The 15217-nt window shown below is 38.3% G+C and overlaps 1 long non-coding RNA gene across 1 annotated transcript; it reads right to left on the bottom strand.

Annotated features, from left to right (window-relative positions):
* Positions 1–12630: 12630 nt before the first annotated feature.
* LOC133870175 (uncharacterized) lies at positions 12631–14786 on the bottom strand. Its single transcript, XR_009900653.1, has 4 exons — positions 14655–14786; positions 14512–14577; positions 14209–14264; positions 12631–12898 (listed from the first exon to the last, which is right to left on the bottom strand). It is a non-coding gene; the product is annotated as an uncharacterized LOC133870175 (long non-coding RNA).
* Positions 14787–15217: the final 431 nt, after the last annotated feature.

Raw genomic sequence — 15217 nt, 5'->3', positions numbered from 1 at the left:
AGTACAAAAAAACTCGCAAATGCCCCTAATTTTAACATTGAAATTACTAGATTGCCCATACTTCAAAAAAACACGTGTGAGAGTAATTTAGGGGCAGAAATTACGAAAATACCATTCATCTTCTTCGATGGCGCAGCATCACCTGCGAGTCTGCGACTCCGACATCACTCGCCGTGCCAACTTTGTCGACCTCTCCAACTCGCAGCTCATCAGGCCATTCCCGACCTTCCTCTGCCGATCACCAAAAAGGAAGCAGAAGGGCACCCCATTTACACTGCTGGCGATCCGAGCTGGGTTGCCAGCCCTCCTTCTGGTCCCACCACCATGAGCCCAACATATGCATCCGCTACGTACAACTGCTGCATTCCAGGGTTGAAATCCAAACCTAATGGCCTCCCACAGGTGGCTCCCAAATCATCATAATTAGTTTTGCCATCACATGCCGCACGGCCCACACTTGACCTGAACAACATGCATTCATTTCCAACAAAAATACATTGGAGGTTTAAAGAACAATATCTTAAACTTCTTCACGTGTTTTTTTAGCGCAAAAGACAACCTTTCATTTATAAAATTCTAATATGTGTATATATCTGTGTGTATATATATGTCTTACTTCTTGTAGCATATACACATATACAAACTGGCCCTTAATTTATTAAAATTTGTGTCTATGTCTATAATTAAACATTCATATGGAAGATGTTCCAAATCCAACCTAGTTGGTGAGTCGAAGGCAAAATCTACGAAATGAGCAGTGGCTGCCTCATATTTGAGAATTCGACCGTCCTGGACACTCACATATGGGTTCCATGTTAATAGACAAGATGTATGTAATCAGTAGGCAGAAAAGACAGGGAATGGGTTCCATGTTAATGGACAAGATGATATATAGAAAACAATACCTCATTATCGTGCAAATCAACTAATGTCTTCAGTTCAGCTCAACGAAAAAGTGCATCACAGTCTTTCCCCAACAAAAGATCTAATAGTTGGTAATATGCCACCAAAAGTATCTCAAGATCATTCATGAAGAAAATTGAAGGCATGCATGAAAACTGGTACAACTGGAGCTCAAAGAAATAGAGAACAAAAACTCTCTTTCTCCCTTGCCTCTCTTCCTCTGTTTCAGCCAAAGTAGAATGGGTATTGTATTTTAATTCCAGGAGAAAAATAAGGAGACTTCATCCCTCTCGGCAGTTGCAGAAAAACCATAAACAAAACCTTCAACATCTCTTTCTCTCTGTGGGTCTCGATCAGTAGCTCTAGAAACAAGAAAAGCTTCTCTCCTTCTCTTGCCCTCCCTCTGTTTGCAGAAAAGAAAATAAGAAACAAAGCTGCTCTCTCTTCCTTTGTAACAGCAGAACAGCAACAAAAACAAAGAGAAGAACTCTAGCTCTTCTTTCTCTTGAAACCCACGGCCAAAGATCCTCTAAAAATTAAACTCTCTTCTCTTTCTCTGTTTTCTGTTTCATTTCAGCGTGCGTATTTTTCAGAGTTGTAGTTGAACGACTCGGCGATCTCATTAACCTAGGGCATGACGTAGACTCCCCAATCCTCCGATATCAGATTGAACATCAAGGCCTTGGGCTTCCCTTCAGCTTCAACCGGCCAGGAACGATTCGTTCCGAGGAGAAGAAAAGCTTGTTCTCCATTGAAGGACCTGCTGGGCTGCCGGGAGGCGACGTCGAGTGGTGTCTTCCTCCGAGCTACTGCATTGGAAGGAGTTGCCGACGTGTGGGGTGACGACCTGCGAAGGAGTGAAAAACAAGAATAAAAAATACGGATGAATTTCAGGTTATAAGAGAGGGGTATTTTCGGGCTTTTGAACTAAAAGAATCATGTGATGCGCATGTGACTCGGTTTCTATCCAGTTAGACGGCACAAACTAATAGATGGGGCCAAAAAACAAGTAATTGGTAGTTTGGGGGGCCGGATTGCAAGCTTTGGTAGTTTGGGGTGCCATCCGGAGAATCGATGGTAGTTTGGGGGGCTAAATTATATTTTTCCCTTAAAATAATAATGCAAATCCCCACTTGCCATGTGTTAGCCCGAGATTGGCTGGGAGAAGATAGCCGCCCCTTATCCCTCAACCTTACACGTGTCCTCTCTCCCTTTCATTTCTTTCTTTCTTCTTCATTTCTTCTTTTTTCTCCTCAATTCACCCTACCCCTCCCGCACGCCTCTCTTCTTCTACTTCCTTTTCTTTTCTTCTCTTCCTCTTTTCTTCTCCTGCACACTAGGTCTCCTCCCCATCTCTCACGCCCGGTCCTCCCTTCCCGCTCCCTTCCTCTTCCATCACACACCCTCAGCCCATGAGAGACCAATCGAGAGAGAGAGAACTGATGTAGCTCAGGAACCCATTGAACCCATGAACCCAAACCGTCAGAAAGGCCCGATGCTGCAGTTGTCCGGCCGATGGTGGTGCGATTTTGGAGCTCGATGGTCAGGCCACCGCCTGGGCATGGTGGCAGCAGCTGGACCGTGAGCTTCGACCATGTTCCGGTGAGACATATCTCTCCCTCTTCTTTGATTTTTGCTTGAATATTTCTTAATTTTCGATAGAACATCATATGGGTATGATTTTCTGGTTCATTATTTTGCTATTTGGTGGTTGAATCAGAATGGGTTTTAGTTGAGGAGGGTCAAATGGTTATAGGTTGATTGGATTAATTTTTGTGTGGAAATTTTGGAGAAGTTTTCTAGGCAAAACCGAGTGGGTTCTTTTGGGTTGAAATTCTGTATTTCATTTTTAGTTGATTTGGAGATATGATTTGGGTTTCATTGATTTGGAAATTGTGGGTTTGTCTTAGACAAAAATCTAGGGTTTACTATGCTTTTGGGGCTCTAATTGGTAGTTTTTATTCAAGATTTTCTGAGGTTGGACCGAATGGGTCCTTTGTTGGTTGGATTTGTTATGTTTGGGTTGAATTCGAAATTGGATATTGGACTTTATGGGTTTTGATTAGTTTTTTTTGCTTAAGATGAAATTTTAGAGATTTTATGGATTTTGATTCTCGATTTTAATAACTTATGATTAAATGTTAAGGATTAAGATCAATGCTTGAGATGGATTTATGGGTGTAGTGTTATGTGGATTTTCATTTTTAACGATATCGAAGTTTGATTTTAGGTGAATGACCATATGATATTTGTGATTTTTGGTTATGTTAGTTTGTGGTTAATGTTCTATTATGGATTGTTGAATGTTTGGTTGGAGTGGGTTCGGTTTTGGAAGGAATTTGGTTGATGATGTTGGTAGAGATTATGGATTGGATTCTTGATGAAATCCAAAATTAGAGTTGATTCTTAGTTGTATTCCTTTTAAGAGTTGAATATGGAATATTAATGGTTTAATTTTCTAAATGTTATTTGAGGATGATTATTATTATGAGTTTATGGGAAGAAAAATTGATAAGTATAGATGGGATTCAAACCTGGATTTGGAATACTTTGATGGGCTGAATTGGGGATTGGAATGGTGATGGCATTGCTTGTTTTGCTAGGCTATGAGGGGTTAAGTTCCTGGTTGAGATTCCAATTGGATTATTGATTCTCTTAGGATCTTTGAGTTGATTTGTTATTGTGATTGATGCTTGTGGTTAGTTTATTGGGCTTTTGATGTTGATTTGTGCTAGCTTTGCATTTTGAGAGTTTTAAGCTTGATGGTTTACTTGTAATGGCTAAATTTATGTAAAGGAGGGATGATGGATCTTTATCGAATGTTGTTGGAGTTAAGAGATTCCAAGTTGTGGACTTTCTTGGTGGGGTTATTTTGCGAGACCAAGTAACTAAGTAAAGAGTTTAAGAAAGGATTAGGTATTAAATATAAGGTTAAAAGGTCAACGTCGTAAAATGATAGATAGTCTAAATAACCTTATTTCAACAAATATAAAATAGTGATATTATGGAAATACCTAAATAGACTCTTAAGTCAAATAGTAATGTGAGGACTTTGTAACTAATCCACCTATCCATATATACATAGTATTTTAATATATCATCGAATTAGGTTTAAGCCTATTGAGTGTGGTATGTATATATTTATATACATACATAAACATGAATGAGTCCAATATATAATGTTAACTAAGTAAATAAATAACAAGCCGATAATGGATTAATAATAATAGTAATGTGATGTAATAATAAAATAGGCGAATAAAATAGTAAACGTGCATGTCTTAAAGATAATAATCGATATAAGTATAAACCTAGAACCAATGGTAAACCTAATAATAGCTTAAGGTATCTTAACTAGGCTTATACACGGGTAACGCAACGTGTGAGCACGCGGGTAGTTTTAGTGTCATAGGATGAGTTCCATAGCATAGTCTAACGTTACAATGTTTGCAGGATAGTGTCCGGATTGGAGGCTTTAATTGATTCTTCAATGTAAAGTCGAAGTGACTAGAATTCGATGGGATGTTCAAGTCAAGAGTCCAATGCAGCCAAATGATTTTTACTCACTGAGAAACTATTATTTTTATGTATATTAGAATTGCAAAATATATGTGTTTTAGAAATCCAAACCAACTGTATGTTGAATATATCTGTTTTGGTTGATTTGAGTAGTTTCAATTATGTTCAAATAATATCAATGATGTTATGAAATGATGTATGGATTAAATGTGTTGAAATGATTTAAAGTGTTTGAATGTGAGCTGCAGTTGAGATTTAAATTATGCAAAGTAGAATGTTAAAATTACATGTTGATTGGTTTATCGTATTTGAAGAAAGCATGATTTGCAAATAATAGGAGTATAGAGTTTGAACTGTAAAGCATAGAGCATGAACATAAGAATGAAAGGGAGGGTAAGCCTCATAAGAATGAAAGGAAGGGTAAGCCTCATAAGGATGAAAGGGAGGGTGAGCTTCACAAGGAATGAAAAGACAATCATGAGCATGCATATCATTGTTTAAATTGTGTAATGTTTTCATGTATAGAATATTGTAGTTTTTATGCTAGACGTATTTGTATGCCTAAGAGTTTTACTAGCAAAGAACTTATGTATACTTCTATCGTCTAGTTGCATAATTTAAGAACATTGAGCTTAGACGTACAAGGGTATTGTCATGGCTCGGTATGAGTAATACAGTGTCCTGAGAGTAGGTAGATGAATTGTCGTGGTACATTAGTAAGAAGTGCTTGGATATCAGAGTTTTACTCTAGTAACTGCATGGACAACTATGTGCCTTCGACATGAAGTTGTAATGCCCTAGGATTCGGTATTAACCATATTCGGAAAATGATAGTAAGCTCGTACTAAAGAGCGAGATGACATGTTTTAAGCTTGGTGTACTTGGGTGTGACGCTATTAGTTGGGATATCAGTGTGACTTGGGAGTAGGTAGATGGATTGTCGTGGTATATCAGTAAGAAGTGCTTGGATATCAGAGTTTACTCTAGTAGCCGCTTGGACAACTATGTGCCATAGACTTGAAGTTGTAATGCCCTGAGGCACAGTGATATCACAGTTAATAATGTTAGATCTCTATGCATTTGAGCTACCAACATAAAAGTATTATTATAGATGGGTGCGTACGTAGTTGCTTCCAAGCCATTGGAACTTCTACGTATGGGTCCAACTACATAGTTTGTTTTAAATATTTTCTGATAGTCGGTGGTCGCTATATCAGCTATTGGGGTTTTTAAACAAAAGTTTTTAAATTGGTAGCTGTTATAGTGTGCGCAAGACTAAAAATGAAAAGTTGGTTCATTGAGAAAACTCATTTAATTTAATATCACTGAGGTCTCGGTATGTTTTATACGGAGACGGTGGGCTCATAATTCCACCTGTGCGGATGCGGCAACCTCCGCAACTATGCAGATTTTGATGTTGGCTACAGGTACTCCAGTCGTAGTTAATGGTCTCGTAGATGTGTTTTGAGATATTATGACCGAAGCTCGACGTGACAGTTGTAGTGTGATAGACCGCGGGATGTCCATTCTTTTGGGTAATTGTTTATGGCTTGTGGCACTTGTGTCACCAAATCTTTGTCAAGCCATTTCTGTTATGTATTTATTATATTGAGGAAAGACTTAAACAAATAGATGTTAAATGGCTCTTGTTGTAATTAATTTGTGATAGATGTTTAAGATGTGATTTCCGCTATTAGATTATTGTTTTCCGCTGCATAGTTAGATAGATGTCGTAGTCTGATTTACCAGGTACATATTATGGGGTATGTACCATATGTTGACTTTTCGACATAGCGTCGTGCCACTGTGAAGATCTATTTGTATTTTAAGAGATTAATGTTTATGAAATGTTTTGTATAAAAAAAAAAAAAAAAAAAGGGTCATCACATGGCGCGTATGAAAAATTACAAATATTTTTTATATTTTAGTTCAAACATATTAACTTATAAAAATTAATTTTTATTCACAACAATATTAATGTAATATAATATAAAAATCACCGATAACGAGATTCCGTCACTAACCGGCAGAATTTTGGCCAATTTCACCGGATTCTGGCTATTGTTGCCAGAATTTGGATAAGGCCAGAATCCGAACTGTTTTGTCGAAATCTTGGTTGGTCGGATTTCGGCGAAAGTGGCCAGAATCCAGCACAGAACGGCCGGAACCTGACCATTCTGGCCAAAATCCCGCTAGAACGGCTGGAATTTGGCCATTCTAGTCGTTGGAATTCAACGATAGTGACTAGACTTTGTCGAATTCCAGCACTGGCCAGATTCCGGTGGTGGTCAACTGCTTGAATATGAAGGTCGATTGCATCATTTAAAAGAGAGTCGAATGCGTTTGAGGGAAAATGATTTACGCTTTTAAAAAGCGTAAATAATTTTCTGAAATTTACTATGCTCTGTTTGTTTCGACGTAAAATGATTTCCGTCGTAAAATAGTTTTAGGGAAGTCATTTTTCAGAAAAATATTTTCCGTCGAAATCATTTTTCGGTGTTTGGCGCGTACGGAAAATTACAAATATTTTTTATATTTTAATTTAATCATATTAATTTAAAAAAATTAAATTTTATTCACTAAATAAAAAATATTAATATAAAATAATATAAAATTATTTTTTTAAATTTGGCATATACAAATTCCGGCAAAAGTTGCCGGAATCCGGCCATTGTCGTCGGATTCCGGCCAGTTGACCGGAAACCGGCCGTCCTGGCCGGAGATTCGGCCAGAACAGCAGGATCCGGCCAGATGCCGGGGGTCCTGCCGTTCTGGCCGGATCCAGCCTCTCCGGCCAGAATGGCCGGATCCGTCCAGGATTCCGGCCAGATGGCCGGATCTCTGGCGTTTTGGCCGGATCCGGGCTGGGATCCTGCCGCTCCGGCCAGTCTAGTCGAAATCTGGCATGGTATCCCTGGAATCCGGCGACATCTGCCGGACTTCGCCGGATTCCAGCTTAATTTGTTGAATTCCGGCACCGACCGGAGTCAGAATCTGACTTGTCGAAATTCGGCAATAATCAACTGCTTGAACATAAAGGTCGACTGCGTTGTTTAAAAAAGAATCGACTGCATCTACCATTTACGGAAAATGATTTACGGTTTTAAAAAGCGTAAATCATTTTCCGAAATTAATTAAGCATTTTTGGTCAAATGGAAATCATTTTCCGGTTGACCATTATTTTCGCCCCTACCAAACACCGGAAAATACCGAAACCATTTTCCAGAAATCATTTTACGCCGAAACAAACGGGGCATAAGCATTTTTGGTCAAACGAAAATCATTTTCCGGCTGACTATTATTTTTACCCCCACCAAATCTCGAAAAATGCCGAAATCATTTTTCAGAAACTATTTTACGACAAAACAAACGGAGCTTAAGTAAAATGACATGATTTATATCATTTTTTTTAAGTCAACATGATTTATATCATTAAATACCATAATAATAACAAATCCTGACTATAAAACCATTGCCTCCATTTCACTTAAAATTCTTGTCCCAAATTACGATGCCTATATGTTTCTTGAACGTGATTTGAATGCTACTTTTTTGTTTTTTTCATTTGAAAAAATTGTTTTGGGATGAGTACAATAATTTTTTTTTTGATATTTTGTATTTTATATTATTTATTAATGTTTTGTTTTTAAAAACAAAAGTGAGAAGGAGAATGGTTTACAAATAAAGCCAACAATATCTTTAATTCATTCCAAATCCTTTCGCTTAGTCCGTCGTTAAAATTTTCCGCTAACTTAGACTGCAAACACATCACATGCCCTTAAATTACCACAAATTAAAAGAAATTAAAAAAAAAATCTCTAGTCTTTGAAAACGTTTTTTTAAAATACAATGTAAGGATATTATCTTTTTTTAGTCACGTGTATTGCACGTGCCTATTTTCTATTGAATTTAATTAAAAATTATAACAAAGTGACTAAGTGAAAGTGAGTAATAATTTACAACTCCTCAAAGTTAAAGAACCTTTTTTTTATATATATAGGAAGTAGAGGGGATTGTTTTGGTCCCATGTCCGAGACCGCCCTTGGGTTCCAAGAATATTATAGGTCCCCCAAGAGGTCCACAAAGAAATATCACCCCTTTTTTTTTATACAAAGCAAATAACAATTACTTGATAACTGAAGTCCCTATAATCAACAAAATCTCTTCCATGAATCAGGCATAAGGATCCTTTCCAGTTGATTTTCAACTGGAGAGGAGCCGGTCCCTATAACACTCAAAAATTGAATCTAAACAGAGTGTGCCAAGCTCTGATACCAAATGAAAATTAAAAGACTTCTAATTTAACAAGTGTGTGCAATAGTGTGCAATAAAATATCAAAATGCGGAAAATAAAGAGACAGATATTTTGTTGACGAAGTAGAAACTCAATTAAGAGAAAAACTACTCTAGGACAGCCAAACCCATAATATCCACTATTCAGAAGACAAAGCTAGTACCTAGACAGTAACACTCACATACCCGATGTAGCAATCGTATCTAGAACTCTGATGTGTAACCTAACACGAATGCTTCCCAACCAAGTCACCTACTTGAAAGAGTCTTCAATGGAATCCTTTACCTTTGTTAGTTTGTAATTGGTTTCATTCTGTTGGACAAAATCACTTCTTTGTAATGATGCTTTTAAATAGGGTTCCACTATTTAGAGTGCTTCCAGAAGATTCTGCACAGTCTACAAGTTAGAAAAATCGGATCCCTTGCAGCCGTCCGAACGACGTGATATACCCTTCGGACGCCCAATTGTTCAAAGCATCATCCGTCCAGATGACAGGAACTTTTCGTCCTGACCTTCCTCTGTGTCAAGAAGCTTCGAACTGTTCTAGCTTGCATCTGTCTGGACATTTCAGCAGCACGTCTGGACGACACTCAATGTTCGACCAGCTATGGGATTTCCTTCCAAAACACAGATATGGGAAGATCGTTGCAACCGTCTGGACGATGTGGATTCCCATCCGGACGCGCTCATCCATAAGGCAAGTCGCGCATTCAAAATTCAGACGTCCGAACGTCAGCCTTCATAGTCTGGACGCGCGAGCTATTTATATGGAAATTGTATGCATCAAATCAACCATCCGGACGACCATTCCCTTGGTCCGGACGTGCGAAGCCTCAATATGGAAATTGTGTGCAGCTGAAGTGCAACCGTTTGGATGACAGGGCAACACCATCCGGATGCGGCTTAAATCAGGAAAGAATTTCAGTGAAATTTTGGAAAGTCGATCGCACAGTTGTCCGTCCGGACGCCCTATGACTACCGTCCGGACGACGCCTAGATTTTATCAAGCCAGACGCTCAGTTGAACCTGCAGCCTATAAATAGAGGTCCCTAGGCTTGAGAACAACAAGAATTCGGTATTGAATTCCTTAGTGCTTAAAGAGTTATATTGTAAGGTTATTGTGTTGAGTTAGTCTCTCTGAAGCCATTGTTGTGTGTGCTGTTGCTGCGCTGATCTGAAGTCTATCTTAGGGGTTGGCCTTAAGGTAAATGATTCCATTGAAGACCCCTTCAGGTAGGAGACCTAGTTGGGAGGCGTTCATGTTGGGCTACACATTAGAGTGCAAGGTACGACCACTACATCTGGGGTATGTGAGTGCTACTACTTTGTAACTAGTCTTGTCTTCTGAATAGTGGATATCCTAGGTTTGGCTGCCCCGGAGTGGTTTTTCTCTTATTGAGTTTCCACTTCGTTAACAATATTCTTATGTTGTTTAAATTCCGCATTTATATTATTTTGTTAACACTTTGTGCACACACACACATTTATTTATATTAGAAGTCAATTTAAGTTTTCAATTGGTACACTATGTTTAGATTCAATTCTTGAGTGTTTTTTTTTTTTTTTTTGACTTCTATTTGATAAAATGTCTCAAATTCTTAATACAGTTCTTGCCTTTGATGGTACAAACTATGGCTATTGGAAAGCTCATATGCGGTTCTTTTTAAAATCCATTGACTGTTGGAGTATTGTTGAAACTGGTTGGACTAAGCCAGCGGATGCAACGCTCGAACTAGTCACTGAGAAAAACATGCGACTTTCCAATGATAAAGCCCTCCATGCTCTTTGTCAAGCATTCTGACCATTTGAATTCCCAAGAATTTCAAATAGTGAGTCTGCTAAAGAAGCGTGGAAAATTCTAGAAACAACACATGAAGGCACTAAACTTGTTAAATCTGCCAAACTTCAAATGTTGATTTCCAAATTTGAAGAAATTCTGATGTTGGAGGATGAGACATTTGGAGAGTTTTACTCCAAGATGAGCGACCTAAGAAACCAAATGGTGAGTCTTGGGAAAACCGTCTCGGATGTAAAACTCATCCGCAAAATTCTAAGATCTTTGCCTGAACGTTTCAGGATCAAGGTAACTACAATTGAAGAGATCAAAGATCTGGAAGAAATGAAGATTGAAGAGTTGGTGGGATATCTTCAAACTTATGAGCTGTCCTTGCCCCCAGTTAAGAAGCTAAAAACCATTGCTCTGAAAGCTTCCAAGAAGAAGGTCGAAGTCACTCTGAGGATGAAGAAAAAGCTGTGGCCATGCTGGTCAAGAACTTTGGAAGATTAATGAGAAATGAGTGGTTCAAAAAGAAATTTTCTGAAAAAATGAAGAAGGTCCCCAGAGAAGCGGAACCTGAGGAAGCCGAGAAGAAAGATCCCTAGGGCCCAAGATGTTATGAATGCTCAGGATTTGGGCATATCCTGGCCGATTGTGGGAATCTCAAGCAAGGTAAGGGGAAGGCTTGTAACACGACTCTCAGTGATGAGTCTGAAGAAGAAGAAGCTCTTGAGCAAGAGAAATTTTTAGCCTTTGTGGCGCCACATGTCAAAGAAGAAGATTCTTACTCAAAGCATAGTGATGATGGGGAAGAACTCAAGGAGGCTTATTAAACTCTCTATGTGGAGTTTGAAAAGCTGAGGGAAGGGCGCAAGCAGTACATACATGATCTGAATAGTTTACAAACTGAAAAGAGTTCATTGCTGCGCAAAATACATGAGCTAGAGGAGAAGCTACTAGAGACACATCTTCAATTAGAGAGAGTCACTGATGAAAAGCTGACTCACATGCTATCTATCCAGAAGAGCCCAACCGACAAGACTGGTCTCGGGTATGTAGCTCCTCCTTCCGATACTCCCTCTATTTCCAGGACTGTCTTTGTTAAGCCTGCAGTCCCAGAGCCTCCCCCTACTGTTTAAGATAAAGGGAATGACAAAATTAATGGAGATGTTCCGGGCACTCAGAAGCCTCCTTCCATCAGAAAATCTCCTATATGCCATCACTACGATCTAAGTGGTCATGTTCTACCCCAGTGCTCCCTTCTGAAAGCACAAAAAGCAAAGGTCAAGAAAGAAGTGCCCATACAAGCAACTTATGGCACAAGACCTCTGGCCCAGCATCAAACTCCATGGTATCAGGTTCCTCAATATCAAGCCCCTTGGTCTCATGCACCACGGCACCAGGCATCTCAGCATCAGCGGCCTCAGCAGCGATTTGTACCTGCCAATCATAGTGGTAAATCCAAGACCAAATCCAAGCACTTTAAAAGGCCACAGAAGGTGGAAGATGATCAATACTGCAGAAAGCCACCTATTTGGATGCAAAGCATGATGGAGTGGATGGGTCAACAAAGGAAGTCCTGCCAGCAACCACCCATAGGAAGGCAGGCTTGGGTCAGAAAGAAGGAAGACGTTCACCCCATGAGGGTGAATAGACTCACCTAGGTGGTGAAGGTACTCATGCCTAGGATTTGGTTCCCAATCCTAAGGCATCAGGTTTGATTGCTTGATTTTTACTTGATATATTCTGTGTTTTCTGTGCAATCTGGGAACCATCTTTTTGCCCCTATTTCTCTTGAGAGAATATTACAGGTACTATATGGGGAAAACAGAAAAAGTAGGTCGAGCGATTGTTTTTCTGTATTGGCAACATCGAGCTTACATAGGTTTGATCATGCCTTGCATGTTATATCAATAACCCTCACAATGAACTCTCTAAGCTTCTACGGAATTCAACACCGAATTCTTACAATTCTTGTGACGACTTTTTTTTTTTTTTTTGAAAACATACAAATGAGTCATCATAGTGGCATGACTACGTGTCACTAAGCCAACTCATAGTACACATTCCTTAACATGTACCTGATATATCAGAGTTACATAATATATGCAGCAGAATACAAAATCTAACTGCGGAAGTCAACATCATAATTATAAACTGTCCATTACACAAAAGAGCCAATTAGTGTCTATCTGTTTAAGGCTTAAGCATAAATTATGCATACAAAAGAATGACTATATCTACGTGTTACAAGTCACACTAGCCATATACAAAATATACAAAAATGGACCATCCGGGTCCAACACCCTTACGACTCAAGCGACGTGCTTAGTCGTAGTACTCCACATAGTGTGCAACGGAGTCATCCTTCGTATCATCAGTACCTGCATCCAAAGAAGCTCCATCTATACGATTGTGGTGGTAGCCACATCCGTATAGGTGAAGGTGTGAGTTCTCCGCCTAAAAAAGAAGTGCCGAGGCCTCAGTAGTATAAAACCCACCAAGTATACAGTATACACAAACATAAATGCATGCAGGGTTCAACAGCGTTATGCACAAATCATTAAGTTCACACTACAACACATTATCAAGTACGAGTCACGTTGTTCATCAGTCACTTATATATTATCACGGCTTCTATTAACAACATTCCATGCATACCATAAGTAATGCTTTGAACTTTTACCAACTCCGCGGCTAGGGGCTACAACCCTAGGCTTATGCATAGAACTCGAGAATATCAACTCACCTGCGCTAGAGCTACGACTCTAGACTTATCATAACACCACCCATAAAGCCACATACCCACAGAGCACACAACACACAAGTGCTAGAGCTGCATACCCTAGACTTACCTTGTACAACACCGCCTGTAAAGCCACATACCCCCAGGGCAAACAAATACATGAGTGCTAGAGCCACATACCCTAGACTTACCTTTTACAACACCGCCCGTAAAGCCACATACCCGCAGGGCAAACAAATACACAAGTTCTAGAGCTACATACCCTAGACTTACCTTTTACAACACCCCCTGTAAAGCCACACACCCGCAGGGCAAACAAATACACAAGTGCTAGAGCCACATACCATAGACTTACCTTTTACAACACCGCCTGTAAAGCCACACACCCGCAGGGCAAATAAATACACGAGTGCTAGAGACACATACCCTAGACTTACCTTGTATACAAGCACTCATAACAATCATTATCACAAGACTCATATTCAAGTGCCAACAACCACAACTCAATTACATTATTCTCAATCATCCACCTTTCAACCAATACCACAATACCACCATATATATATATATATATATCCAACATCATGTTATTCAATCCCTAATAATTCCCACATATCAATTTCAATCATCTCAACATAATTCTTAATTCAACACTTCCACAACTCAATCACAAATACTTTTAATCAACAATTCCATAATCATATACAACCAAGATTCATCAACATCCATTTATCCATACAATTCACAATTCAATATAACACAACTCAATCACAAACAATTTTATCAACAAATTCCATAATCATATACAACCAAGATTCATCAACATCCATTTATCCATACAATTCACAATTCAATATAACATAACTCAATCACAAATAATTTTATCAACAAATTCCATAATCATAAACAACCAAGTACCAAAAATGTAAATATACGTTCCTAGGGTCCCTCAATGAGTAGAATACTCACCTTAGGCCGTTCGCATACCAATTCGAATGGCTCAAAGTGCAACTCACAAAGCGCCACTAAAACACAATACAATGCACTAATTTAGCTTCATTTTTATTAATTGTACTAAGTAGCACTTTGAATCACTCAAAGGCTATGTCATAAATTACCCATAAAATTCTAGGATTTCTAAACATATACCCATAATTTAAAAATGCTAATCTACTCGCAATAATATTAACCCATTGGTACTCACTTAGGGTTAATTACATAAAACACTACTTAAATAATTATATCCAAACGTTAAGGTTAGAGAAATCTTACCCAAAGTTTACCAAACCAAAATCCGAGGTTTAGGTAGCCTCAAGCAAGCTCCTAGTAGCCAAATACCTAAAGAACAATAGGATTAAGCTCACATTTTATGAGATTTTACCCAAAAACCCAAAAATATGAATTTAGCAATTTACCTCAAAACAATTGGTCAAAACGTAGATCCACACGTGTAGATCACGTTTTCGAAGTTAACTTTGAGATTGGGGGACTTAGATCTTCGTAGATTTGGAAAACCCTTAAGAACTCTCCTCCTCTCTTCTTCTTCTTCTTTTTTTTTTTTTTTTTTTTTTTTTTTTTTTTTTTTTTTTTTTTTTTTTCTTTAAGGTGAGGCACACTAGCGCCTCACCTTCTTTTCATTTATTTTTTTTATATATATATTTATATTTTTTTTTTCTATTGAGAAGGGCCGCATGGCCCTTCTCTTTTCTTTTGTGGGGCGTAGGTGTGCACCCCACTTGCTTCTTATTTATTTATTTATTTTTTAATTTAATTTAATTTATTTATTTTCCTTTTCTATTTCTTTAGTTTCTATTTTATATTTTCTTTGCATTTTAATAACATTAAATTAACTTCTATCAATTATTTACCTAAATTTTGTATTTTAATTACTATAAAATATCTAAGACGTTACAATTCTCAAGCCTATAGGCCTCTATTTATAGGCTACAAGAGTTCAAATACACGTCTGACTCGAAAT

Source organism: Alnus glutinosa, chromosome 6 (genome assembly GCF_958979055.1).
Source record: "Alnus glutinosa chromosome 6, dhAlnGlut1.1, whole genome shotgun sequence".
In the NCBI taxonomy this organism is placed as follows: Eukaryota; Viridiplantae; Streptophyta; class Magnoliopsida; order Fagales; family Betulaceae; genus Alnus; species Alnus glutinosa.
This window is presented reverse-complemented; position numbering and strand designations above follow the sequence as displayed.